Source organism: Rutidosis leptorrhynchoides, chromosome 3 (assembly GCF_046630445.1).
Source record: "Rutidosis leptorrhynchoides isolate AG116_Rl617_1_P2 chromosome 3, CSIRO_AGI_Rlap_v1, whole genome shotgun sequence".
NCBI lineage: Eukaryota > Viridiplantae > Streptophyta > Magnoliopsida > Asterales > Asteraceae > Rutidosis > Rutidosis leptorrhynchoides.
Window position 1 is genome coordinate 517,224,805 of NC_092335.1, and position 26,762 is coordinate 517,251,566.

Below are 26,762 nucleotides of genomic sequence, written 5' to 3' on the forward strand. Positions count from 1 at the left end.
AAATAGAGATTACATAATCTTCGTGGAGTATTTCACTAATGTAATCAATACTTTATTATTTATTCTTATTGACATTTCTTGGTGACGGATGTTGATGCTTGTGAATTCTTGCGAACTTCGTAAGATATGAATGATGTTTTCTAGAAAGCTTCATGTATATCTAAGTGTAAAATCAAACATGTAATTGAATAATACACTTAGTTTATTATGAAACAGAATTCATGGAGTTGAAACAGAGGTCGTAGTTAAGGATGGTTAAGTTGTTAAGGAAGGATGTACATCATAGCATATTAGTAATATGAATTTAACCGAGTAGTATCTACCCTTATTTAATTCATACATAATAGCTTAGTACGAAAAGATATATTTTGATCTCAAAATTCATATATATAAAATATACATATAATTTCTTCAGGGGGAATGAGTTAATACTTCATAACTCGTTGATACAATATACGCGTTGTTGATTTGTGATGATGTTGATGATTATGGAATTGGCAGAGCTCATAGTGCTACAGGTTTTGCCGGTGTTGGTGATACTGATGGTGATGCTGGTGGTACTACCGGTGGTGCTTGTATAACAAGTCTAGCTTGTAAACGACGCACCATTCTTGTCAGGGTTTCTACTCTTCCTTCTATCATTTCGGTCCACTCATCTGATTTATGGTTAAGGTTGGAATAGATAATCTCTAAGACTTTAGAGATTACATAATCGCAGCAGAATTTTTATCCAATGAAGTTATGAATCAATACTTCATCGTTGATTTTTATTAGTACTCCTTGGTATCTATGGTGCGTATGATGTTGATGCTCGAGGTACAGATTGTGACGTTGAGGTGTGGGATGCAGATGTTGTTGTTGATGGTGGTAATGGTACTGTTGATGTTGCTGATGGTGGTACTGTTGATGCTGGTGATGCTACCGGTGCTTGTAACCTTTGCACCATATTCTCCAAAGCCACTACCCGAGTGCGAAGCTCGTTGACTTCTTCTATTACACCGGGATGATTGTTGGTTCGGATGAGTGGATGAATAAGATCTAGAATGTGAGATAGTATATAATCGTGATGAGATACTCTAGAAATGAGAGAGAAAATGGTGTTTCGGACAGGTTCGCCGGTAAGTGCTTCAGGTTCTTCGCCAAGAGGGAAATGTGGTGGATGGAAGGGATCACCTTCTTCTTGTCTCCAATGATTAAGTAGACTACGAACCCATCCCCAATTCATCCAGAATAGATGATGGCTAATTGGTTGATCCATTCCAGTCACACTGGTTTCGGAGCTCGAGTGAAACTCCATATCGAAATCCGAGGGACTTGAACTAGTGGCGAGTTCCATTTCGTACGATTGAATAAAGGACTTTTCGATATGAAATGATTTCCGTCTATCGGATGGTATTCTAATTACATAGAATATCTATATATATAATTAGAATATCTATATATATATATATATATATATATATATATATATATATATATATATATATATATATATATATATATATATAACAAAAGATTTCATAGATTACGGAGGAATTTACCGAATATGTCAGTCAAAGTTTACAGTAACAGACAAGCTAAGATATGATTTAGTAGATATACTAAGATATGAATTTTGTCTATACACTATCTATGCAATAATTGCAGTAAGACACGTCAAGACTTAAGATGATAAACAGGTAATTTCCGACAAAAAATGATAAGCAAAACTTTTGACATGTAGACATGGCCGAAGTCCAGACTCACTAATGCATCCTAACAACTATCAATTAGATACACTAATGCAAGACCTGGTTCGCTAAGACCACCGCTCTGATACCAACTGAAATGACCCGTCCATATTACTATAAACGCAGTACGTTCTCATTGGTCCCATAGCGAGGTATTTGACCTCTATATGATACGTTTTATAAAATATTGCATTCATTTCATAAAAAGCACATCATTATTATATATAATGCATGTTTTAAATAAGTGGACGATTATTTAAGAAATAATCTCCAATATACATCGGTTTCCAAATATTACACACGTGACGTAACAGTCGAATATAATACATGACAAAGGTTTTATTGAATGCAACACTTTATTTAAATAAAAGTATACACAGCTTGCTCAGATAATGCAACAGCGGAAGACTTTCTTAAGGACCTGAGAATAAACATGCGTAAACAGTCAACACAAAGGTTGGTGAGATATATAGGTTTATCATCGATATAAATATAGACCACAAGATTTCATAGTTATAAATATATCGCATGTGCATAAAAGTATTCTATAAGTTGTTGAGCGCTTCGGTAACCATACTTAACCATTAATGTGGCATATTCCCTTTATTATGAAATCTCCCTACACTGTACCAAGTGTAGTAAAAACGAAGTACTATGCACCCGTTTACGATACTAGAGCGACTAGCCCGGTTGGGGTTGTCAAACCCGATAGATCTATCAATAGGATTCGCGTATACATGTTCTTACAACCTGTAAATATTAGTTACCAAGTTATTAGGGAAGATATGCAAAGTGGTACAACTCAACGTAGAATATATTTTAAGTACTTGTGTCTATGGAGTAAAACATAATATGCATGTATTCTCATCTCAAAATATTTGTAGAGTTTAAAAATGGGACTATATACTCACAGTAGTAAAAGTATATTAATAATAAGTTTTCAACTTATTAAAAATATGACCGTCGTCCTTGGATTCACGAACCTATAACAATAATAACGATTCAGATAATAATACGACATATGAATAAAATAAAGCAAGTTCATAGAATACTTATAAAATAATTTTTAACATTTTATGTTAGTAATCCATTGTTAGTAGTCCTTTGTTAGTAGTCTAAAATAGTTCGAAAAGTACAACAGTCCAATAATCGATATATATATATATATATATATATATATATATATATATATATATATATATATATATATATATATATATATATATATAATCTTAGAATTATCCCACGATGTATTGTATACGTATTGTCTTTGCATCAACCCAGAGACGTATTATATACGTATTGTCTTAGAATTAACTAAGACGTATGGTGTACGTATTGTCTTAGGATTTATCAAAACGTATTGTATACTTATTGTGTTAGGACGTACCAATAATATTATTATACATATATACAATCACAGAATTAACCAAGATTATAGTATTTTGTTATACTACTGATAACATGTCTAAATATATATAGGATATAGGAAAATTTAACAAGGATATGGTTAATATAGTTTTTATAATATAAATTTCGTCCATACAACGTTAATTTTAGCAGATTTTGTTTTGCTCGCCAAATATTCATTACAACTCCGTTTAAAGTGAATCAAATTGCTATGGATTCATTAAGAAGTAAATTTTACAAAAACAATTCGAAAAGTTCATCCAAAGTAGTAATTTTTAGAGCTTTACCCTCTTTTTGTGTCGGTGGACAGATTTGGAAAAATCCCGGCATCCACCCAATATATGATTTTTGATAAAATACTTCCACTTTGTATAAAATTATGAAAAAAATACTGGAAGTCTTATTTACATATATTAACATATTTCCAAAGTCTTAGCCTCGAACTCAAAGTCTAAGATAGGATTTTAATTCCCAACCCAAAACAGCCTGCTTTTTATCGAATGGAGATTAAACGATATATGTTAAGTTTCAAGGTGTTCTTCATATGTACAAGTTATAAATTCTTATATTAACTTAATATAACATCATAATACATATAAATAAGTGTTATTAGAGTTAAGTTAGAAAGATAAGATTAGTTCTTCAAACAAGTTTAGAATCAACTAAACTATATTCTAGTTTATAAACTCTTATATAGATAGCTATAAACATATGAATTGAACAAGAGTTGAAGTAGAGTTTTTACCTCAAGTTTAAAATGTAAAGTTGCTGGAAAGAAGTAGTAGAACAAAAATTGAGAGAGTTCTTTCAAGTGTGTGTGAAAATTGAAAGTAAAATTTGAAAAATGAATGTGTAAAAATGAGTTAGAAATTGTGCTTATTTATAGGCTTGAAAATTTAGTTTTTAGTGAAAATATCTAAGATAAGTTAAAATGTATTAAGTCATGGATGACATATTAAATTGATTAGGTCATGGATGACATATTACACAAATAATTGCAGATTTCTATTGGTATATACCAATATTAAATACTTCTAGAAGCTGTGTATAATACGGGTAAAAATGCCGTATGAATGCGAGTAGAATTCTTGAGGAAATTGAACGAAAATACGAGTATAGATATCCTTTATATGTATTGGTATATTATAAAGTGTATTTAATACTTGTAGAGATGTATTTATACTCGTAATACATTATATGTAAATACATTTTAACATAAGTTAATTACGTCATTTAAATAGTAACATATATATTGTTCAAAAACTCTTTAAATTAGTAGTATGAAAATATATATATAATACTTTGTTAATATTCTTAATGAGATATTTAATTATCATATTTTCAAGTTATATATATATATATATATATATATATATATATATATATATATATATATATATATATATGTATATGTATATGTATATATGTATATATATATGTATATATATATATACACATATATATATAATTAATACAAGTTATTACCTTCGTGAATCGTAAGAATAAAAGGGTGACTAAAAGCTTGTGTAAAACTCTTTCCGGAGGTTCAAGACTTATTAAAATTCATTGCTTATCAAGTCGGAATTATTAAATCATGTAAATAGTATAATCAAGTAGTCGGAAAAATCCGGGTCGTTACATGTCCAAGGACGAAATCCATTTTGTGGCTTCGAGTGCGGTTTTCATACGTTCTGCATTGGTGATTGTGTCCATTTCTTCAAGCTTTTCCTTTGCAACTTCGCTCTTGTACGCGTTAACCAATTCACATAACTCATCAAATTTTGAAAAGTTTGTAGAACGAGAGCTTTGTGATGCATCGGAAGATGCAGAAGTCCTAGCCGCTTTCTTTGCTCGATTCCTTCCAATGCGTCATTCAATTGGATCATCACCTAGAAGCACATTATCATGACGATCATCCGTGATATCAATCGTTGGACCGTGTCTTCATCATCCTCATCGCGCAGACCTTTACCATAAATAGTTCCACCAACCACAGCAGGTGCATGCCACTTCGGTTTGTCTTTCAAAAACTTACATGCATCTTTAAACGCCCAAGTTTTCAACTCAGTATTACAATACGCTTTTACCGCAACCTCATAAAAGCATTTTTCAGTTTTTCCACTACGCCTTGGATTGCGTTTTTCAGCCTCATAATAGCCTTGAAAAGCTTTGCACCCCCTGTCCACATAACACCATTTTCCCGATAACGCATCTTCATTTCGATACCATCCTTCTTCATTATTGTTGAATTTACTCATAACGGTACCCCACAATGATGCATATTTTTGAGAGTTTCCGACAATCGGATTCTCGGACGCATCAAGCCAACATTTCGCCAACCAAACTTCTTCGGCCGATGTCCAAATTCTTTTTTGACACGGTTCACGTGCCTTTTGTTTGTCTTTATGTTGGTGACTTCTTCTTCTCCTCGCACCACCACCTTGTTCAGGTTCAGGTTCTACTTAGGGTTGCGATTGTGTTTGTGGTTGTGTTTTTAATTGAAAAAGTGGATGTAGGGATAACCCGAGTTCTCTTTGAATTTCTTGTAATTTTTGAAATTGTTGTAGTTGATGGATTTGTTGTTCAACTTCTGATGGGTTCATATTCATATTGAACTAGCTAGTTGTATAATTGGCAAAACCTAGTCCATGTTGGGATTGGTTTGAAGATGACGAACCGGGTGTTGTCAGCTCGCCACTGCCGGTTAAAATGTTGTTAAACACCGACCAGTCGTTCGGGGTTGACATTGTTAATAATTTTGTGAGATAGAGTGTGTGAAAATGAATTTGAGATGAAGTGTTTGAGTTGTGAAAAAAGTGTATATGTTTGAAGTGTATATATAGAGGAGTGTTTTAATTTAATTTAATTAATTTATTTATTTGTTTACGGATATCACCAAAAGCAAAGCAAACTAGGTGTTGAGTTTGAAACAACCAATCACATTCGAGAATTCAAGTGGCACGCGGTTTCCTTAACCCGTGTTGATGTCCATCACGCCGGAATAAATATCCACCAACATGCCGCGTTAGCCACGTGCGGGCGGTGTGTTGAGTGCACTTAAGCTCCAGCACGTAGGGTTAGAGAAAGTCTTATAAGAATCTTAAGGTCGTATGATAAGCATAAAGCAATGACTTGCAATAACACTATCGATTCAATCTTTCAAACCAAAGCATACTGTATTGATATCCATATCGATTCATTTTATGGTGTGATTAATCGCATTAATCTGACCAATAAATTTTGTAACATCAACAAAAAATCTTCAATATAACTTAATTAAAAAACAAAATAATCATATTAAAACTAAAACCTAATCAATCTCTTGAAGAGAAGTACCTGACCACCTGTAGCAACGTCATCAACAACGGATTGACGAAGAACACGCAATGATGTGCTGAAACAATACCTTTATTTATGAACGGATTTGAGTTGTTTTATTACACGAATTGATTTATTGTATATATGGAATTTTAATGAATTTAGGTTGGTTTCAAACATATATAGGCAACTAGTCCTATCCATGTAGTTTAGTTTGTTGGTAAATCCAGTTCGTTCCACAGGGAGACAGTGTTCAAATTAATTTTTTTATAGTCTTTGAGGTTAAACTTATTTAAATGGGGTTTTGGATTAGGAATTTATAATACTACATAATAATAATAAAATATAACTTAATCCAAACTTAATTGAACTACTTATTAATTTATACGAATACATTATTTATAATTATTAACTTATAAGTGAATTAATTGAAACTATACTAATAAGTTTATTACTAAATGATAATTAATAAAATAATAACTTTTAATAAAACTAATTGATTAGAATTTTGTTTTGAGCAATTATAATATAAATTTATTTAAATTAACTAAATAACATGTTTTAATTAAATTAATATAAATTAATATGAATTATAATAATTAACTAATTATAAACTAATTACTAATTATAAATTAATAACTTAAATATAATAATAAAATATTTAAAACCCTAAATTTTAACCTAATTTGCTACAGTGCTCGTATTTATACTTACGCGTTTCGCGTAATGATATACGCTTTCCGCGTATGTTTTAAAATGTACGCGTATCGTATAGAATTATACACGATCCGCATATGTTATAGTCCAGGTGACAAACAGTGCTGGTACGGATTTGAGTATTTTGATGTAATTTTTATATTTTAGTGTGTAATAATAATAATAATACGTAAATAATAATAATAATAATAATAATTTTACAATATATATAAATGGGAGTGGGTACTTAAATGTGTCACCTCTAGATCCATGGATTGTTTTAAGATTAAGCTCGTATTAAAATATTTAGTATAAAACTTATATTTTCCTTTCGAATAAATATAAAGTTTTAACTAACTAAATTAAATCTAATTTTCATTGGATTATATTTAGATAGTTACTAGTCCTTAAGTATTTAAATTGAGACCCAACCCAGTTTTGACCTTCGCCAAAACCCAAATCATAACGGTTTCCCTTTTTACAATTTCACTATTATATGACTCATGATATTACCCAAACCACTGAACTTTATTTCTAATTTAGTGTTAGTAAATTATTCATAAATTCGTCTAGATCACTTTTGATGTTGAAGCTTAATTTATATAGATAAAAATAACTTTCATTATTTTAATCTAACAAATTGAGTGACAGGGGTTGAATATTCAAATACATAATAATGGTTTTTTTAATTAGGCTCAATGTTAAAAATACTACAGTTACATTTTAATTTTTACAAATGATAACAATCCATTTCACTAGGGGCTCTACATCTAAGCAACCACTAGGGAAATTTAGCTATTCATTATACTAGGGTAAACGTAAAAATATAAATATACAAACATAATAATAATGATAAAATTTGATAACGATAATTTTAATGGGATATACTTACGAAAATCTTCACTCTCATTTACTTTAAACGGTAGAAAATTACAATAACAACACCCCTTTAGCGTGTACAATAATACCCTTAATCACGAACAATACACCCTTGAAACTAACTAAAAATTTAACTTGGAACTAAAATTAATATTGGTACTTGAAAATAAAATAGAGTAGCTAAAAATGATGTAAATGTTATTGTATATATTTTTGGAGCTGTGTAAATTGTATGTGTGAAAATGTGTCTGTCTCTCTCTGTATGTCTCTAGTACTCCGTATTATAAGAGTTGAAGTAGTAGGTAACTTGAGTGTTAATGTCTTTTCTTGCTGTAGCACTGAAAAAGAAGTTATATAAAACACAAAAGCAGCCGTCCTATTTGCATTTGGAATCTGGATCTGGACTCGACATTTCGCGTTTCGCGTAACAATCCACACGTTTCGCGTAAGACAAAAATACTACGCATTTCTCGTACTTATCTACGCGATCCGCGTAAGAGTAGTCGACAGTTTTCTTATTTTTATTTTTTCGTTTGTTCTCTGTTGATCCCGTGTTTACGTATATCGACTTGGAACTTTTCATTTGAACTCTTCTCTTCGATCATCTTGAACTTGCATTCAGGTAAACATTATCTTGATACATATTTGGTTTAAATCCGTCGTTTTATTGTTGTTTTATCAAACTTCAAGCTCGTGTTTACTTTTGTCGTTTTTCTCGTGAATTATACATTTGAATGTCTTCGTTTCGGTAAAAGCTGATGAAATATAAATGATATTGCGTCGAAATATATGTATGTTTAAAGCAATATCAAAATACCCCACACTTGAACGTTGCTTGTCCTCAAGCAATTACGTCTTCTAAATAGAATCGGAACATTACATATTTTTCTATATCGAACATTAAATCACACAATACACACTACACGAAATGAAACACACGCTATATGGAATAAGTTGGAAACACTACACAATTTTCATTGGATCACACGCACACCACACGAAATGAAATTCTGACAACAGAAACAAAGTAGAAATCTCGTGATTAAGGTTTAAAAATTTGGATCCTTAGGGAAAATTGGACGTTATGAAAACGTTTTAAGATTTTATAAAATGGCATGCTAGTTTTTACACTAGACACGTTTTTCGGTTTTAACCTCAAATTCCGGTCGAGGGTAACTGAAAACCGTAGTCTCAGTCGGCGATTAGCAAGCTATCCGCCCCCATAATTGAAGTATTATGGAACTTGAAACCGAATGTCCTAAAAATGGTTTTACACAATATAATTCATAAAATAGCATAAGTTTTAGAATAAAATTATATCGTGTCCAAATATCATCGGTGAACCATGAGTTTGCACACCTCAATTTGTTATGGCATATGTATGTTGACCGTGGTCAAACATAGATGCGGTTGATATTTACGGAGATCATCCATCTGGGGATTAGATTCATTAGTCTTAAAAGCTAATTTGCAATGTGCCCCCATTGTACGAGACAGATCCATCTCATGGTTAGGATAAGTCTGACCACCAAAAACCTTGTTTGATGCTGAGGTGAGGTGGATTTCCAGCCGATGATAGAGATGACTTTTCAAGATTTTTCGTCAACCTACAGCTGTTCTGGACTACATCTTCTAACATAAGTTAGCAAGTGTGTCATTTTGGAAGACTTTACTTCCTTAATGAGATATTCAGGTTTATACATTCCAAAGCAATGATATCTGCAATAAACTTCATAGAAACATGTGATAAATGGTTCTAAACATATTGGTTTATAAATTCTTTTATACTTGGTTTTCTTTTAAATATTTTAATCAAATAAACTTATGTATTTTTAATGTATGGAGACAATAATTTCGGTTTTTTTTCCACCTAATCTTTAATTGCTCGTAATTACCTTAAAAATTGACTAGATATATTTGTTTAAAAATTTTCAAAATTTTGTCATAAAAACCACTAGATTATAAGTTCTCGAGAATTTATATACTCCCACCCCACACTTAAGATTATGTAATGCCCTCATTACATAAAATCAGATTAAATGTATAAATTTGAGAGGACAAAAAGTGTAAAGTATTTAGAACTTCCTTTGTTAAGCAATTGGAGATTGTAAAATGCTTAATTTATGAACATATCCAATCCTTTTTATCTCAATAATGCTTTCGTGTTTCGCTATGTCGAATCTTATCATCGTAAGTACCTGTCAACAAATATGTCAAACATAAACGAGATGGGGTTGTACTTTAGTAGTACAAAAATTTTACCCCACACTAAAAGTTTTTGTAAATATAAAATATATAAAAGTAAAACTAAATTAACACACCATAAAAATTATTTTACACAAAACAAATACAAAATAAATAGTTCTAAAACTAAAAATAAACTAGAAAAATGACCACGCAGGGCCTCCCTGATCTTCCTGTTCCCGCTGCTGTTGCTGCCGTTGTTCATTTAGGCGTTGTTCCTCGTAAAAATGCCTATAGGCTTCCTGACTTGCGGCTAGGGCAGCGTTGGGGTCATAAGGTGGAGGTAGAGGGTCACCGTGTCCTTGCCAAGGGGTGTATGAAGGAAAAGCTGGGGGTGCGTATTGTTGTGGATTAGCTGCGTATAAATATGCCTGATGATGTGCCCACTCTAACTGTGCTCCCTGGTCCCTCTGATCATAGCGGATGTTTTCTAACATATTACCCTGAGCTAGTTAGGTATGCCTAATGTCCCCTATTTGACTAGACAAACTAGTGTATTATTCTTCTGATCTCCGTCCCCAATTATCATACGAGTTCCTTAAATCTAAACTCAATGAATCAAACAAATTTTGTAGCCTATCGAAATCAGAAATACCTGCATTAGACGAACTAGCCTCATCTGGCTGTCTTCGTCTCCTCCTAGTTTCCCTCGCGGGATCCTCATCCTCCTCCATAGGAGCGTGAGCGACAACTTCTTGTCGTCTTAAACTAATTACCCCACCCCTCACGTGTATAGCCTTTGCCATCCTATACACATCCAATCCTAAAGTTTTAACAGCTTGATCTACCGGTTGGATTGGAGGTTCTGATTCACTTGGGTCGAGTTCGAACCAGTTTCCTAGACACGTGATGTAGTGACCCCCCGACATGTCACTTGCCCCTCAAGCACCCTTACCAACATGGGCCAAAAAGTAAGCAACTCCATAGGGTATACTAACAAATGTATCCCTATCTCTGATCGCATCTAAGTACCAAAGGTCGATATAATTAATTTTATCTGTATTAGTAAATGACCTTTGGTTTATTGTGTTCGCTATAAACTTATGAATTATTCTAAAGCGAACATCAGTGATCTTTAGGTATGATTCTTGGCCTGGCTCATATGTATTTCTATTAGTGAAAGATTGCCAGACTCTCGAAGAATCATAATTTCCTGTATATCTAGCTCCTGTAAAAATATATTCCCTAAAACCAGGAGCCAACATCTCCTCAACGGTGTAAATCCCTAATGCGTCAGTCACGTTGCTTAGGGACATACTTCTATCTACCCCACCCAGTCAAAATTGTAGAAAATTAGGGTCATTGATAGTTTCTGGCTGTAAACTTATTCTAACGGTAGCATAGAACTCTAAACACCATTCTCTATATACAGGGCTATTTAAATTAAACAACCTCTCAATATCATTAAAAACCAAAGTCATTCCAAATTCGTTTGTAAAACTTTGGTTTAAAATTCCCCTTATTTGTTCATCTAAGTTCACTGGGTGTCCTAAAGGAGCCCAATCTACAACGTATACTGGAGAGATGTTTCTATTGACCAGAGAAAGTAAGTCCTTAACCTATTGTAATCGGTTAGGTAAATCATAAGAAAATCTCAGGTTCGGGTGTAGATTCTGAAGTTGTTGTTCCATTTCCGTTGTTACTTGTTCTTCCCCTTGTTGTTGGTTAACAGCTCTCATTCTAAATAATCCCTGCATAACATTTTAAAACAAGAGAATCGTCCCAATTGGGTATGTTAATGTTAGCAAAGAATTCATTCTTGACATACAAGCTTGTTTCAACACCATGGGAATCAATAATTCAACAACAGTTTACTTCTAAAAATGAAAACAAACAATAAAACAAAAATTTAAAATCATAAATCAAGTTTCAATCAACTAGGTTTAATTCACAAGCGGAAACACGCAATGAGCTATGCATATATAATCCAATTCAATTACATTGCGTATAATCCAGCTCCTAATCATCATTACAATCCATACTTGATTTATGACAATTACAAAAAATTATGAAATTTAGACGAAAATTAGAATCACAAAATCAATCAATCAAACTTATATTCAATGGTTCTACTACTATCAAAACATCTAAAAACATCTAATTAGACCCAAAATAACACAATTCAATAGCAATTCCTCAATTTCCCAATTTACATAAACCCTAACTTTTTAATAATCAATTAAACATCAAATTTTCATGCTAATCGGGTTTAATAACATACTAACAACATAGCCATAGCAATAATCAAGCAAAATTTAACAATAACAAGCTCCAAATTCGGATTAAAGCTAAACAAATAATTAATGAAAAACTTGAAGAACAAGGGGTAAATTGGGTTTAGGACCCTTACCAATCTCGGCATGTTGAAAGATGGATGAATTAGAGAAGATTGATAGTGTTAATTTAGTATTTGGGTGTGATTTTTGGGGTTTTTGGGTTTTTCTCTCGTCCACAGCAAAAAAAAAAAAAAAAAAAAAAATTTAATAAGAGAGTGTTAAGAACAAGCTGCTGGTCGACTGATATGAATCTGATTTTGACTCTACGCGTTTCGCGTAGTACTACGCGTTTCGCGTAGCTTTTATTTCTACGCGTTTCGTGTGGATAGCCACACGTTTCGCGTAAGCTTTAGGACCCCCTATTTTTTTTCTTTTTCTTTTCAACTTTAAAATTAATCAAACCTTTAAAATTTCTTTTATAAATTTATATTTATTGCTACGGAAATTTCGGTTGTTATACCTAGTCTTTATCCGTTTATAAATTTTAAAAATTAATTTATAAAATTTAATAATTTAAAAGTTAAAGTTTTTTAATATTTTACGAAAATAAAAATAAAACAAAAACATTCTATTTATTTTTTTATTTTTTTATATATATATTTTTTTTCTTTTCAACTTTATAAGTACTTAAATTTCAAAATAACAATTTTAAATTTATATTTGATGTAACGGAAATTTTGGTTGGTTTACCTAGTCTTTATCCGTTTATAAATTTTTAATTTCAATTTATAATTTAATATTTTAAAAGTTAAAGTTTTAATATTTTTCAAAAATAACTTAAAAACAAAACACTCTAATTTTTTTTCTTTTTAAATTTTAAAATTAAAAGAAAATTAATATTTAAAATTAAAAATAAGTACATGAAAAATAAAAATTAAATGAATTTAAAATACACTCTATTTTTTTAAATTTTTTAAATTTTAATATATACTTTCAAACCAACTAATTTTCAAATTTAAAACTTTGTTTCCTATCAACTAGGTAGAGATAATCTCGGTTGTTACACCTATCATTACCCACGACAAAAGTTTACAAGTTATATATCTTTACGGTTATTGATAAAAAAATATTTTTTAGTAGTTTTAATTTTTCTTTTGTTTTTGTAGTTTACTATTTAAAAGATATATTATGAATCCAACAATTAATTTCGTGCAATTTGAAGAACGACAATTCAGTTGTTACACTTAACATTATCGTTTTCAATGAAAACAGGTTAAATTCAAGGTTTATCAATTTTAAATGGTAGACCCTTTTAATAAAAACAAACAACAAATAAATACAAACTAAACACACCAAAACATAAATACACAAAAATGCACAAAAACAAAAAATGCACAAAAACACAATTGGCGAGAAAAAGAATTAGATTGTGAAACCACGTCGACTTGCCTCATAGTGGAGTCGTACCATTTCGCCTCCCATGGCTTCGTAGGCGTAACCTCGTTGGTTTAAGAGGTTTTCCTTTGAACATTTAAAAGGCCCGTCTCGGCATAAGGTTACGTACTCGAAATTAGAGTCCGTCTGGTTCTTTGGGCAATTTCCGTAATGAGATGGTTTTCCACATTTTACACATTTGCCCAAATGACACGCTCGACGTTTCTTAGCTGATTTTGATTTTCCTTTGGCATAATTTTTCTCGTTAAGTTTTTGCCTTATTTCTTTACTCGCCTGATCGCATCTTCTCTTTATATCTAAAACCACATCTCTCGGTAAAATTTTATCGCAAATCAAAAAGAAGTGGTTGTAGACATATTGATTGCGCATCTTGGAAATAAACAATAAATAAAAAACGAAAAGAAAATAAAAATAAAAAGGTAGAATGGAGGGAGAAGACTAGTTCTTTAGTGTCTGCTAGGGAAAGACCGAACAAACCCCACTCTTAAAGATGAAAATAAAGTTCGAGAATGGAGTTGAAAAATCTTAAAGTTACCCTGAATTTACTTTTCCTTAGGGTAGAATGTGATCTCGTCTCTTTCCGTAGTATTGATTCCTTCAAAGTATAATTTGAGTCGATGACCGTTCACTTTGAAAGTTCCACCGTCTTTGCTATATAATTCTGCATATCCAGATGGAAAAACTTGTTTTATTATATATGGCCCAGTCCATCGGGATCTAAGTTTCCCAGGTGAAAACTTAAAACGTGATTGAAATATTAATACTTTATCTCCTTGTTCAAATTCTCTCTTTTCTTTTAACCGTGCATCGTGCCATCTTTTAGTTTTCTCCTTGTATGTTTTAGAGTTTTCATACGCTTGTAGTCTTAATTCATCTAATTCATTCAATTGCAAGAATCGGTTTTCTCCGGTGTCACACCCCCAGTTAGGGCCTGGGTGAAATGTGACTTAATATCAAATCAACCAACATATTATAATATACGAGAACAATGCTAAATGATAAAACAAACTTTATTGAGCACGCAGCGGAAAATGAAACGTAGTTACAATGATAGGAATAACAATAATGGAAATGTTCACATGCAGAAGTAATAAATGCGATATCTCTTGATCCTATGTCCAAGTAGCATCACATAAGCAGTAAGTATAAGAGCTTGAATCAAACAGCACCTGAGACAAAACATGCTAAAGTGTCAACCAAAAGGTTGAGTGAAGTTCATAGGTTTAACAAATAAGTTTGACCGTTTGTTTTAGACCACAAGATTTAATTTGTAAGGTTGATCTCCTGCAGGATCAAAAAGTTATGCCAGTGCGTGATATTTAGACTAAACGTTCAAGTTTGCCCCATGACAAGTTAGTTCTACTTGTCGGTTTAATTTCATTATCAAGCAATACAAAGATAACATCAAATGTATCGGGGACGTTACTCCCGATAGGCCTACCCCCAATAACTAAGCATGCCGCAGCACCTAAAAATATCACTGTAGGGACTTAGTCGGACATAGCCGGGTATAGCATAGTTTTAGTTGGTACTTGTGTCTAAATTGTAAATAGTAAAAGCAGCATGTGTCTCACCCCAATAAGTATAAAAAGTAAATTGAGCTCAAGTAAAGTGGGGCTATAAAAATCACCTTAGTAATTCGATGAAGTAAGGTAGTCCTTAAAGAGAATGTATGGATGATCGAAGCACAAGATAAGTCAACCTAAGAATAAGTTGAGAATAGTTTAGATGTTTTGCCCGTATGAAGATAAGTTTAAGTATTTTCGTGTGTAGTAAGTTTAAAGATTGTTTATCGTTTTGGAAAGGCTTTTGCATATTAGACAAGCTTCCAATCTACCCACTTTCAATTTAAAATGGACTTTTCAGGTCATTAGGTTTCTGAGCACTAGGATCCGTTAAATTGGTCAATCCAGACCCTCCACCTAAGACTTTCGAGCTTCCATCCACATCGAGAAAGTTTAAGATCTATACAAGTCTAATATACCGATCCAATATGTTTTTAGGTGTGTATAGGAATACAACACTTTAGTTATTTTACTTATAAGTGTTTCAATATATATAAATATTATATATATGTAAGGATACATATATATATTTATTTTAAATTTTGTTTTAGATCAATAATAGCATCAATTAATTATCTAATAATATTAACAAGTGTAATATTGATTTAATATCAGTAGGTAATATGTATAAAACATAATAAAATTTTTATACACATTAATATTAAGTTTTGTGTATTAAATAACACTTTTTATTATTGTTTTAATAGCTAAAATGTAAATAAATAGGTAAACAAATTAAACATCACATTTTATATTTTTCTTATGTTCTACTGATCAAAATAAGCTTAAGAAAAATTTATAGATTTTTGTTATGGTGTTTAAGTATTTATTTTCCATTTTCCTTTCGGTTTGTAATAATACAAAGTTTATAAAGAATTAATTATTAAATGAACCAAATTAATTCAACCAATATTTTTTCTATGCTTATAATGTTACAAAAAAGTCAGAAAAATTATTTATACATTTATATAAATAGTTTAACTATTTAATCATACTATTGTGTAGTTTTTAGTTTTAATAAAAAAAAATTAAATAGAAATACATAACCATTAATTCTACAAATATTTTTATAACTTTATTAATATTTATTAAGTAGTTTTTAATAGTTATCATGGTTAAAAACCTGCTGTAACATGTAATTTCATTTTATTATAAAAAACAGTTTAATCAGGTACTGTAGCGTTTTCAGAAGAAAATTCAAATTAAATATTAAACATGCGAATTTAATTATAAAAAAAATTTATAATTACCCTTACATATGATATAGCAAGCGACTAAAATAAAATTTTACAAAAAAATTCGTTTACTATTTAATAAAAATCATTTATGTATTTCGGTTTATAAAAAAAATCAGTTTTTGATTTTTAATAAATACTATTCCGACTTTATAATTCATGAAACTAATTTTTATAGACATTAGGATACTTAACACTAATTATCATGTATTTACATTTTTTATTAAAATTAATTTCGTATTTAATTAGTTTTTAACATAAAAACTAGCATAAAACTATATAAAAACTTAATAAAAACTATATAAATTAATTAGGGGACTTACAAAAAAATAGTTGCTGAGACTTGGGAGAGTTTCTTTCAAGTTGAGAGTGTGTTTTGAGGTGTGAGTTGAAATGAAACAAATGGGTGCTATTTATAGTGAAAATAAAGTTGATAAAATGAGTTTTATAATTTTTTTTTTTTAGTCAACAATAGGTGGTACTAGTTTATACCTTATTTTTAGTCAACATAAGGATGTAATGGTTTAAGATTCTTTAGTCTCATTATTATTACTATTATTATTTTTACATTTACTACATTGATAAGTATTATTTTCTTTTTACTAATTCATGACTTGTATATATTTAGTTCCCAATTGTTTTATTATTTATATAAATGTCACTTTTTATTTATTACTTACAGGTTATTAGTTATAATATTACATAAATGCATAAATTTTAATTAGTAGCGAGTGTCGACTAACAGTTTATTATTTTCATCTTTTATTAACTTGTCAATTATTGCACAAAGTTAATTAATATGTTTTCTAACTCTTAACACTTAACAATTGTTGATTAAAGTTTGATCATTAAGTTTTAATTATATTGTTTGGGCATTTAATATTGAAAAAATATAGAATGGAAAAATGAGGGTCGTTATAGTACCTCCCCGTTATTGAAAACTTCGTCCCGAAGTTTTTAGGTAGTTTTCTCGTTTGCATCAGCAGTTGAGAAGAGATGGGGATATTTCCGTTTCATATGGTCTTTGCGTTCCCAGGTATATTCGGGGCCTCTACGCGAATTCCACCGGACTTTAACGATAGGTATATTGCTTTTACGTGTTTGTTTGACCTCTCCTTCCATGATTTCTATAGGTTCTTCAACGAAGTGCATTTGCTCATCAATGCGGACATCATCCAGAGGAATAACGAGTGTGTCATCGGCAAGACACAGTTTAAGATTTGAGACATGAAACACATCATGTACTTGACTAAGTTCGGTTGGCAGTTCTAATCGGTATGCCACGGGACCGACTCTTTCAGTGATTGTGAATGGTCCAACATATCGTGGACTGAGTTTACTTCGCTTACCGAAGCGGACAACACCTTTCCAAGGGGATACTTTCAACATGACTTTATCTCCAACTTGGTATTCGATGTCTTTTCGTTTCTTATTGGCATAGCTTTTCTGTCGGCTACGGGCAGTTTCTAAACGTTGCTTGATTTGAACGATCTTTTCGGTAGTTTCGTGAATAATTTCAGGACCAGTTAAATGTCTGTCCTCAAGTTCATCCCAACACAAAGGGGATCTACACTTCCGTCCATATAAAGCTTCAAAAGGTGCAGCCTTAATGCTGGAGTGATAACTGTTATTATAAGAAAATTCAACCAAAGGTAGATGTCTATCCCATCCTTTGCCGAAATCGATTGCACAAGCACGTAGCATATCCTCCATAGTTTGAATGGTTCGTTCACTTTGACCATCGGTTTGCGGATGATAAGCTGTACTCATGTCGAGTTGAGTTCCAAGAGCAGATTGTAAAGTTTTCCAAAATCTAGAAACAAATCGACTATCGCGATCAGAAATGATCGAGATAGGAACACCATGACGTGAGACGATTTCTTTAATATAAAGCTGTGCTAATCTCTCCATCTTGTCGGTTTCCTTGATTGGTATGAAATGTGCAGATTTAGTAAGACGATCAACTACGACCCAAATAGTATCGTTACCGTTCGAAGTCTTAGGTAACTTAGTAACGAAGTCCATAGTGATACCTTCCCACTTCCACTGCGGAATGTCGGGTTGTGTCAACAGACCAGAAGGCTTTTGATGTTCGGCCTTGACTTTCAAACAAGTGAGACACTTACTAACATAAGTAGCAATATCGGCTTTCATGTTAGGCCACCAGTAGAATTCCTTCACATCGTGATACATCTTACTGGAACCGGGATGGATAGAATATCTAGTCTTATGTGCTTCATCCAAGACTAGTTCGCGAAGATTACCAAAACGAGGAACCCAGATTCTATTGCCAAAGTACCGTGTACCATTAGCTTTCACTTGAAGTTGGTTCTCAAAACCAATAGGTCCTTCACCTTCAATAAGTGTCGGTCTAATAGCTTCCAATTGAGCTTCACAGATTCGTGAAATAAGATTCGATTTGATTTTTAGGTATAAAGCACGAACACATTTAATATCGTCTTTTCGACTAAGGGCATCGGCAACTACATTCGCCTTGCCAGGATGATATTTCAGCTCACAATAATAATCGTTCAATGTCTCGAGCCATCGACTTTGCCTCATATTCAGCTGTTTTTGATCAAAGATGTGTCGAAGACTTTTATGGTCAGTGTACACCGTAAAGTGATTACCATAGAGATAATGTCTCCATATCTTTAATGCAAATACCATGGCACCTAACTCTAGGTCATGTGTGGTATAGTTTACTTCATGTTTCTTCAACTGTCTAGATGCATAGGCGATAACCTTCTCTCGTTGCATTAAAACACAACCAAAGCCATGCTTTGAGGCATCGCAGTAAACAACAAAGTCGTCGGTACCTTCAGGTAAAGAAAGAATCGGGGCTGTGGTCAACTTCTCCTTCAGAATCTTGAAAGCAGATTCCTGTTCTTCGGACCACTCAAATTTCTTCCCTTTTTGAGTCAGCTTTGTAAGAGGTTTGGCAATGAGAGAAAAATCTTTTATAAACCTTCGATAGTAACCGGCAAGTCCCAAAAATTGACGAATATGCTTTGCAGTCTTTGGTATCTCCCAGTTCTGAATAGCAGTAATCTTAGCTGGATCGACATGTATTCCGTTTCTATCAACAACATGTCCGAGAAATTGTACGGTTTTGAGCCAAAACTCGCACTTAGAAAATTTAGCATAAAGTTGTTCCTTTCGTAAGAGTTCAAGAATCATGCGCAAATGTTGCTCATGCTCTTTCTCATTCTTCGAATAGATCAAGATGTCGTCAATGAATACGATGACAAATTTGTCAAGATACGGTTTACAAACACGATTCATGAGGTCCATGAACACGGCAGGAGCATTAGTTAAACCAAAAGGCATGACACAGAATTCATAGTGCCCATAACGAGTGCGAAAAGCAGTCTTAGGAATATCGGATTCCTTGACCTTGAGTTGGTGATAACCGGATCTTAAATCAATCTTTGAATAAACACTTGACCCTTGAAGTTGGTCAAATAGATCATCAATACGTGGCAACGGATAACGGTTCTTGATAGTAAGCTTGTTAAGTTCGCGGTAATCAATGCACATCCTTAATGTACCATCCTTCTTTTTAACAAACAGAATAGGAGCTCCCCAAGGGGACGAGCTTGGACGAATGAAACCTTTATCCAATAGTTCTTGGAGTTGGTAGGATAATTCCTTCATTTCGGAAGGTGCTAAACGGTATGGTGCTTTAGCAACAGGAGCAGCACCAGGAGTTAAATCAATTTGGAATTCAACTTGTCGAGGAGGTGGAATACCCGGAAGATCTTCGGGAAACACATCGGAAAAGTCTTTAACTACTGGTACATCTTCAATTCGCTTCTCTTTCGATTCAATCAGATTAACGTGGGCTAGAATAGCTGGATAACCTTTCATAAGGTATTTGCGGGTTTTAATACAGGAGATAATATTGAGATTGGAACCACTCTTTTCACCTTGGATAATAAGAGTCTCTCCATTTCCTAATGGAACATGAACGGTTTTATCGTAACACATGATCGCAGCTCTTAATGGACGTAACCAATCCATTCCAACTACGACATCGAAACTTCCTAGCTCGACCGGCAAAAGGACTATCTTAAATTCTTTGCTGGCTAAGATTAGGTTGCAGTTTTTATAAATTTTATCAACTTTCATGATCTTTCCATTGGCTACTTCTACTAATCGTTTAGTTTCTAAGGGTTGAGGCTTTTCAGTAAATAGGGTACAAAATTCATTAGATACGTAACTTCGGTCGGCACCAGTATCGAATAAAATAGTTGCGTAGCAATTATTGACGAGATACGTACCCGTGATGACCTCATCTTCATCTCGGGCTTCAGCAGCAGTAATAACAAATGCACGACCCTTTGCAGCAGTAGTATTGGCTCCAGTAGCAGGATTATCTCTCTTCTTAGGGCAATTTGGACTAATGTGTCCCTTTTCCCCACAAGTATAACAAGTAGGAGGAGCTTTGGCAGGAACAATAGATTTATTCTTTGGAGGAGTCCTACACGTCTTAGCTACGTGTCCCACTTTCTTACACAACGAACAAGTGGCAGTGCACTGCCCCGGGTGATGCCTTTCACAACGAACACAAAAAGGATAAGTGCCCTTATAATTCGTCCTTGTACTATCCATAAGCTTTTTACTAACATTCTGAGTTGAACCTTGAGACGGCTCAAACTTCCTCTTACCATCATTACCCTTGGTTTCAACTTGCTTATTGGCCGACGCCCTTCTTCTCTTGGCCAACATGAGATTTTGTGCCATGAGAATCACAGCATCCAAAGTAACCTTCTCAGCAGCAATAACATTCCCTTGAACATCCTCGGGAAGACCTTCAATATACCGCTCAATTCTTCTAGCTTCAGTAGGAAAAATTTCAGGATATAGAGTAGAAAGCTCCAGATAACGATTGGTATAATTCTCAATGTCAGTACCCTTGACCCTGAGTTCCCAGAACTCAGCTTCAAGCTTCTGAACTTGACTCCTTGGGCAGAATTTGTTGACCATCATACTTTTGAGTTCGTCCCATGGAATTGCATTAACATTATCAATTCCTACGGACTTGGCATAAGCAGTCCACCAAGTTAAAGCATTACCACCCAACGAGCTAGTGGCATACTTTACTCGATCATCATCACCACAGTTGCAAATACGGAAAATAGATTCCATCTTTTCGAACCAACGAACTAGTTCGACAGCTTCTTCGTTTCCCTTAAAAGCGGGAGGGTGACAGTTTGTAAAGTCCTTGTAGGAACAAGGTTTTGGTTGAGTATTAGCATGATTAGCTTGGGCGTTGCCTTGGGCAGCAGCGAGTAACTGTTGGAATTGCTCAGTAGTTAACACAACGTTGTTAACGGTAGGTGCAGCTGAACGAACCATGATGTCACTACATAAAAGTGAACATATGTTAGATAAGTTTAACAAGTTATAAGTTTGAGTAATCACAAGTATGAATAAACTAAAGTATTGATATCGCATGATATTAATAAAACACTTTATATTATTAGAACGAGGCATTAAATAAGCCTTTATTACACGATTCGGAAATAGAAATTGTTTAAGGCACAGCCTTTACATAGATGGAAAATAGGAAAAATAACTAGGAAATATTAAGATTGAAGTAGTCTTCATATTTCGTCTCCAACCTTCTTCATAAACTCCTCAACTTTCTCATTTTTCGTCTTTTGTTTCTCATAGAGATACTCGAAGTTGTCATAAAGGTTAGTAACACGACTGTTTACGGCATTAGTGTTGTACTCTCTTATGGCAAGTTGTTCGTCGACTCGACCTTTCTCCATTTTCATTCGGACATCAACATCCTCCTTGAGGTAAGCAAGTGATTGCTTTCCCCAGCGAGTGTTGCGTTCTTCCTCGCACTTTAGCATCAGCAACTCCTTTCTTAGCTCGACGTTTTCTTTTATAAGTTTCTTCATTCGACGATCCACTCTTTCCATGTGGCGAAGTAGACCTCCAATGCTTCTCTCGGTATCGTTTCGTAATCTCATGATTTCATACTTAGGACCATCATAAAAAGGAGATCGGGCTCTCTTCCTTGATGGACCAACTTCTTCATGCCGTTTTCCCTTATCTTGGGTTCTCGGAGTTGGGTAGTATTGAGGAGACCCATGTGAATCTAAAATAGTATTCGGGCTATAATTCAGAGGTGGTGAAGCAGGACTATAAAGAGGACTTCGAACTGGTCTCGAAGTTGAAGAGTGTCCAACACCTACTTCGGTGGTAGGGTTGTGAGTTGCTTTGTTGGGCTTGTTAACGCTTGAGCTTGACATCCTATCATTAGGAAAGAGACCTTGATTAGAATCTTTGAGTCAAGTTTATTAAAGCATAATTGTTAAGATTATACGACAATCCTAAGTGCTTTAAGTCTAAGGCAGGAAAGGTTATAGTTTCCTAGATTGCTAAGGCACCCTAGCTAACAAGTAAGGCACACATAAAAATGCAATCCTGGTTCTCTATAACAGCCTGGTTTGCTCTGATACCAATCTGTCACACCCCCAGTTAGGGCCTGGGTGAAATGTGACTTAATATCAAATCAACCAACATATTATAATATACGAGAACAATACTAAATGATAAAACAAACTTTATTGAGCACGCAGCGGAAAATGAAACGTAGTTACAATGATAGGAATAACAATAATGGAAATGTTCACATGCAGAAGTAATAAATGCGATATCTCTTGATCCTATGTCCAAGTAGCATCACATAAGCAGTAAGTATAAGAGCTTAAATGAAACAGCACCTGAGACAAAACATGCTAAAGTGTCAACCAAAAGGTTGAGTGAAGTTCATAGGTTTAACAAATAAGTTTGACCGTTTGTTTTAGACCACAAGATTTAATTTGTAAGGTTGATCTCCCGCAGGATCAAAAAGTTATGCCAGTGCGTGATATTTAGACTAAACGTTCAAGTTTTCCCCATGACAAGTTAGTTCTACTTGTCGGTTTAATTTCATTATCAAGCAATACAAAGATAACATCAAATGTATCGGGGACGTTACTCCCGATAGGCCTACCCCCAATAACTAAGCATGCCGCAGCACCTAAAAATATCACTGTAGGGACTTAGTCGGACATAGCCGGGTATAGCATAGTTTTAGTTGGTACTTGTGTCTAAATTGTAAATAGTAAAAGCAGCATGTGTCTCACCCCAATAAGTATAAAAAGTAAATTGAGCTCAAGTAAAGTGGGGCTATAAAAATCACCTTAGTAATTCGATGAAGTAAGGTAGTCCTTAAAGAGAATGTATGGATGATCGAAGCACAAGATAAGTCAACCTAAGAATAAGTTGAGAATAGTTTAGATGTTTTGCCCGTATGAAGATAAGTTTAAGTATTTTCGTGTGTAGTAAGTTTAAAGATTGTTTATCGTTTTGGAAAGGCTTTTGCATATTAGACAAGCTTCCAATCTACCCACTTTCAATTTAAAATGGACTTTTCAGGTCATTAGGTTTCTGAGCACTAGGATCCGTTAAATTGGTCAATCCAGACCCTCCACCTAAGACTTTCGAGCTTCCATCCACATCGAGAAAGTTTAAGATCTATACAAGTCTAATATACCGATCCAATATGTTTTTAGGTGTGTATAGGAATACAACACTTTAGTTATTTTACTTATAAGTGTTTCAATATATATAAATATTATATATATGTAAGGATACATATATATATTTATTTTAAATTTTGTTTTAGATCAATAATAGCATCAATTAATTATCTAATAATATTAACAAGTGTAATATTGATTTAATATCAGTAGGTAATATGTATAAAACATAATAAAATTTTTATACACATTAATATTAAGTTTTGTGTATTAAATAACACTTTTTATTATTGTTTTAATAGCTAAAATGTAAATAAATAGGTAAACAAATTAAACATCACATTTTATATTTTTCTTATGTTCTACTGATCAAAATAAGCTTAAGAAAAATTTATAGATTTTTGTTATGGTGTTTAAGTATTTATTTTCCATTTTCCTTTCGGTTTGTAATAATACAAAGTTTATAAAGAATTAATTATTAAATGAACCAAATTAATTCAACCAATATTTTTTCTATGCTTATAATGTTACAACAAAGTCAGAAAAATTATTTATACATTTATATAAATAGTTTAACTATTTAATCATACTATTGTGTAGTTTTTAGTTTTAATAAAAAAAAATTAAATAGAAATACATAACCATTAATTCTACAAATATTTTTATAACTTTATTAATATTTATTAAGTAGTTTTTAATAGTTATCATGGTTAAAAACCTGCTGTAACATGTAATTTCATTTTATTATAAAAAACAGTTTAATCGGGTACTGTAGCGTTTTCAGAAGAAAATTCAAATTAAATATTAAACATGCGAATTTAATTATAAAAAAAATTTATAATTACCCTTACATATGATATAGCAAGTGACTAAAATAAAATTTTACAAAAAAATTCGTTTACTATTTAATAAAAATCATTTATGTATTTCGGTTTATAAAAAAAATCAGTTTTTGATTTTTAATAAATACTATTCCGACTTTATAATTCATGAAACTAATTTTTATAGACATTAGGATACTTAACACTAATTATCATGTATTTACATTTTTTATTAAAATTAATTTCGTATTTAATTAGTTTTTAACATAAAAACTAGCATAAAACTATATAAAAACTTAATAAAAACTATATAAATTAATTAGGGGACTTACAAAAAAATAGTTGCTGAGACTTGGGAGAGTTTCTTTCAAGTTGAGAGTGTGTTTTGAGGTGTGAGTTGAAATGAAACAAATGGGTGCTATTTATAGTGAAAATAAAGTTGATAAAATGAGTTTTATAATTTTTTTTTTTTTTAGTCAACAATAGGTGGTACTAGTTTATACCTTATTTTTAGTCAACATAAGGATGTAATGGTTTAAGATTCTTTAGTCTCATTATTATTACTATTATTATTTTTACATTTACTACATTGATAAGTATTATTTTCTTTTTACTAATTCATGACTTGTATATATTTAGTTCCCAATTGTTTTATTATTTATATAAATGTCACTTTTTATTTATTACTTACAGGTTATTAGTTATAATATTACATAAATGCATAAATTTTAATTAGTAGCGAGTGTCGACTAACAGTTTATTATTTTCATCTTTTATTAACTTGTCAATTATTGCACAAAGTTAATTAATATGTTTTCTAACTCTTAACACTTAACAATTGTTGATTAAAGTTTGATCATTAAGTTTTAATTATATTGTTTGGGCATTTAATATTGAAAAAATATAGAATGGAAAAATGAGGGTCGTTATATCCGGCTTTCACAAGGTCGGTATTACATTCTCTCAGAGCCCAGTATGCCTTGTGTTCAACTTCGACAGGTAGATGACACGCCTTACCGTAAATTAATCGGAAAGGTGTAGTACCGATGGGCGTTTTGAATGCAGTTCTAAATGCCTAAAGTGCATCATCTAGCTTTCGATGCCAGATTTTTGGATTATTTTTAACCGTTCTTTCTAAAATTCGTTTAAGACCTCTGTTTGTGTTTTCAACTTGACCACTCGTTTGAGGGTGGTAAGAAGTTGAAAAACGATGATTAACTCCGTACTTTTTAAGCACTTTCTCGAGTAGTTGATTTGTAAAATGAGTTCCACGATCACCGATTAATGCTTTTGGAATCCCAAAACGTGAGAAAAGATTTTTAAGAAAGCTGACAACAACTCGAGCATCGTTAGTGGGTAGGGCTTTTGCTTCAGCCCATTTAGAAACATAATCGACTACCACGAGAATGTATTTGCATTTGTTAGAAGCGGGGAATGGACCCATGAAGTCAATACCCCAAATGTTGAATACTTCGCATACTAGGATACTTTGTTGTGGCATTTTGTCTCTCTTGGAGATATTTCCAGATCTTTGACAAGAATCACAAGTTTTTACCATATTGTATGCATCTTTAAAAATTGTAGGCCAGTAAAAACCTGAGTTAAAAACCTTTTTGGATGTATAGCTAGGTCCGAAATGTCCACCAGCC

At 32.5% G+C, this 26,762-nt stretch overlaps 1 pseudogene; it reads left to right on the forward strand.

Moving 5' to 3' along the window:
* The first annotated feature begins 5,412 nt into the window (after positions 1 to 5,412).
* LOC139901872 (sinalpyl alcohol oxidase Nec3-like) overlaps positions 5,413 to 26,762 on the forward strand; it is a 134,895-nt pseudogene continuing 113,545 nt past the window's right edge.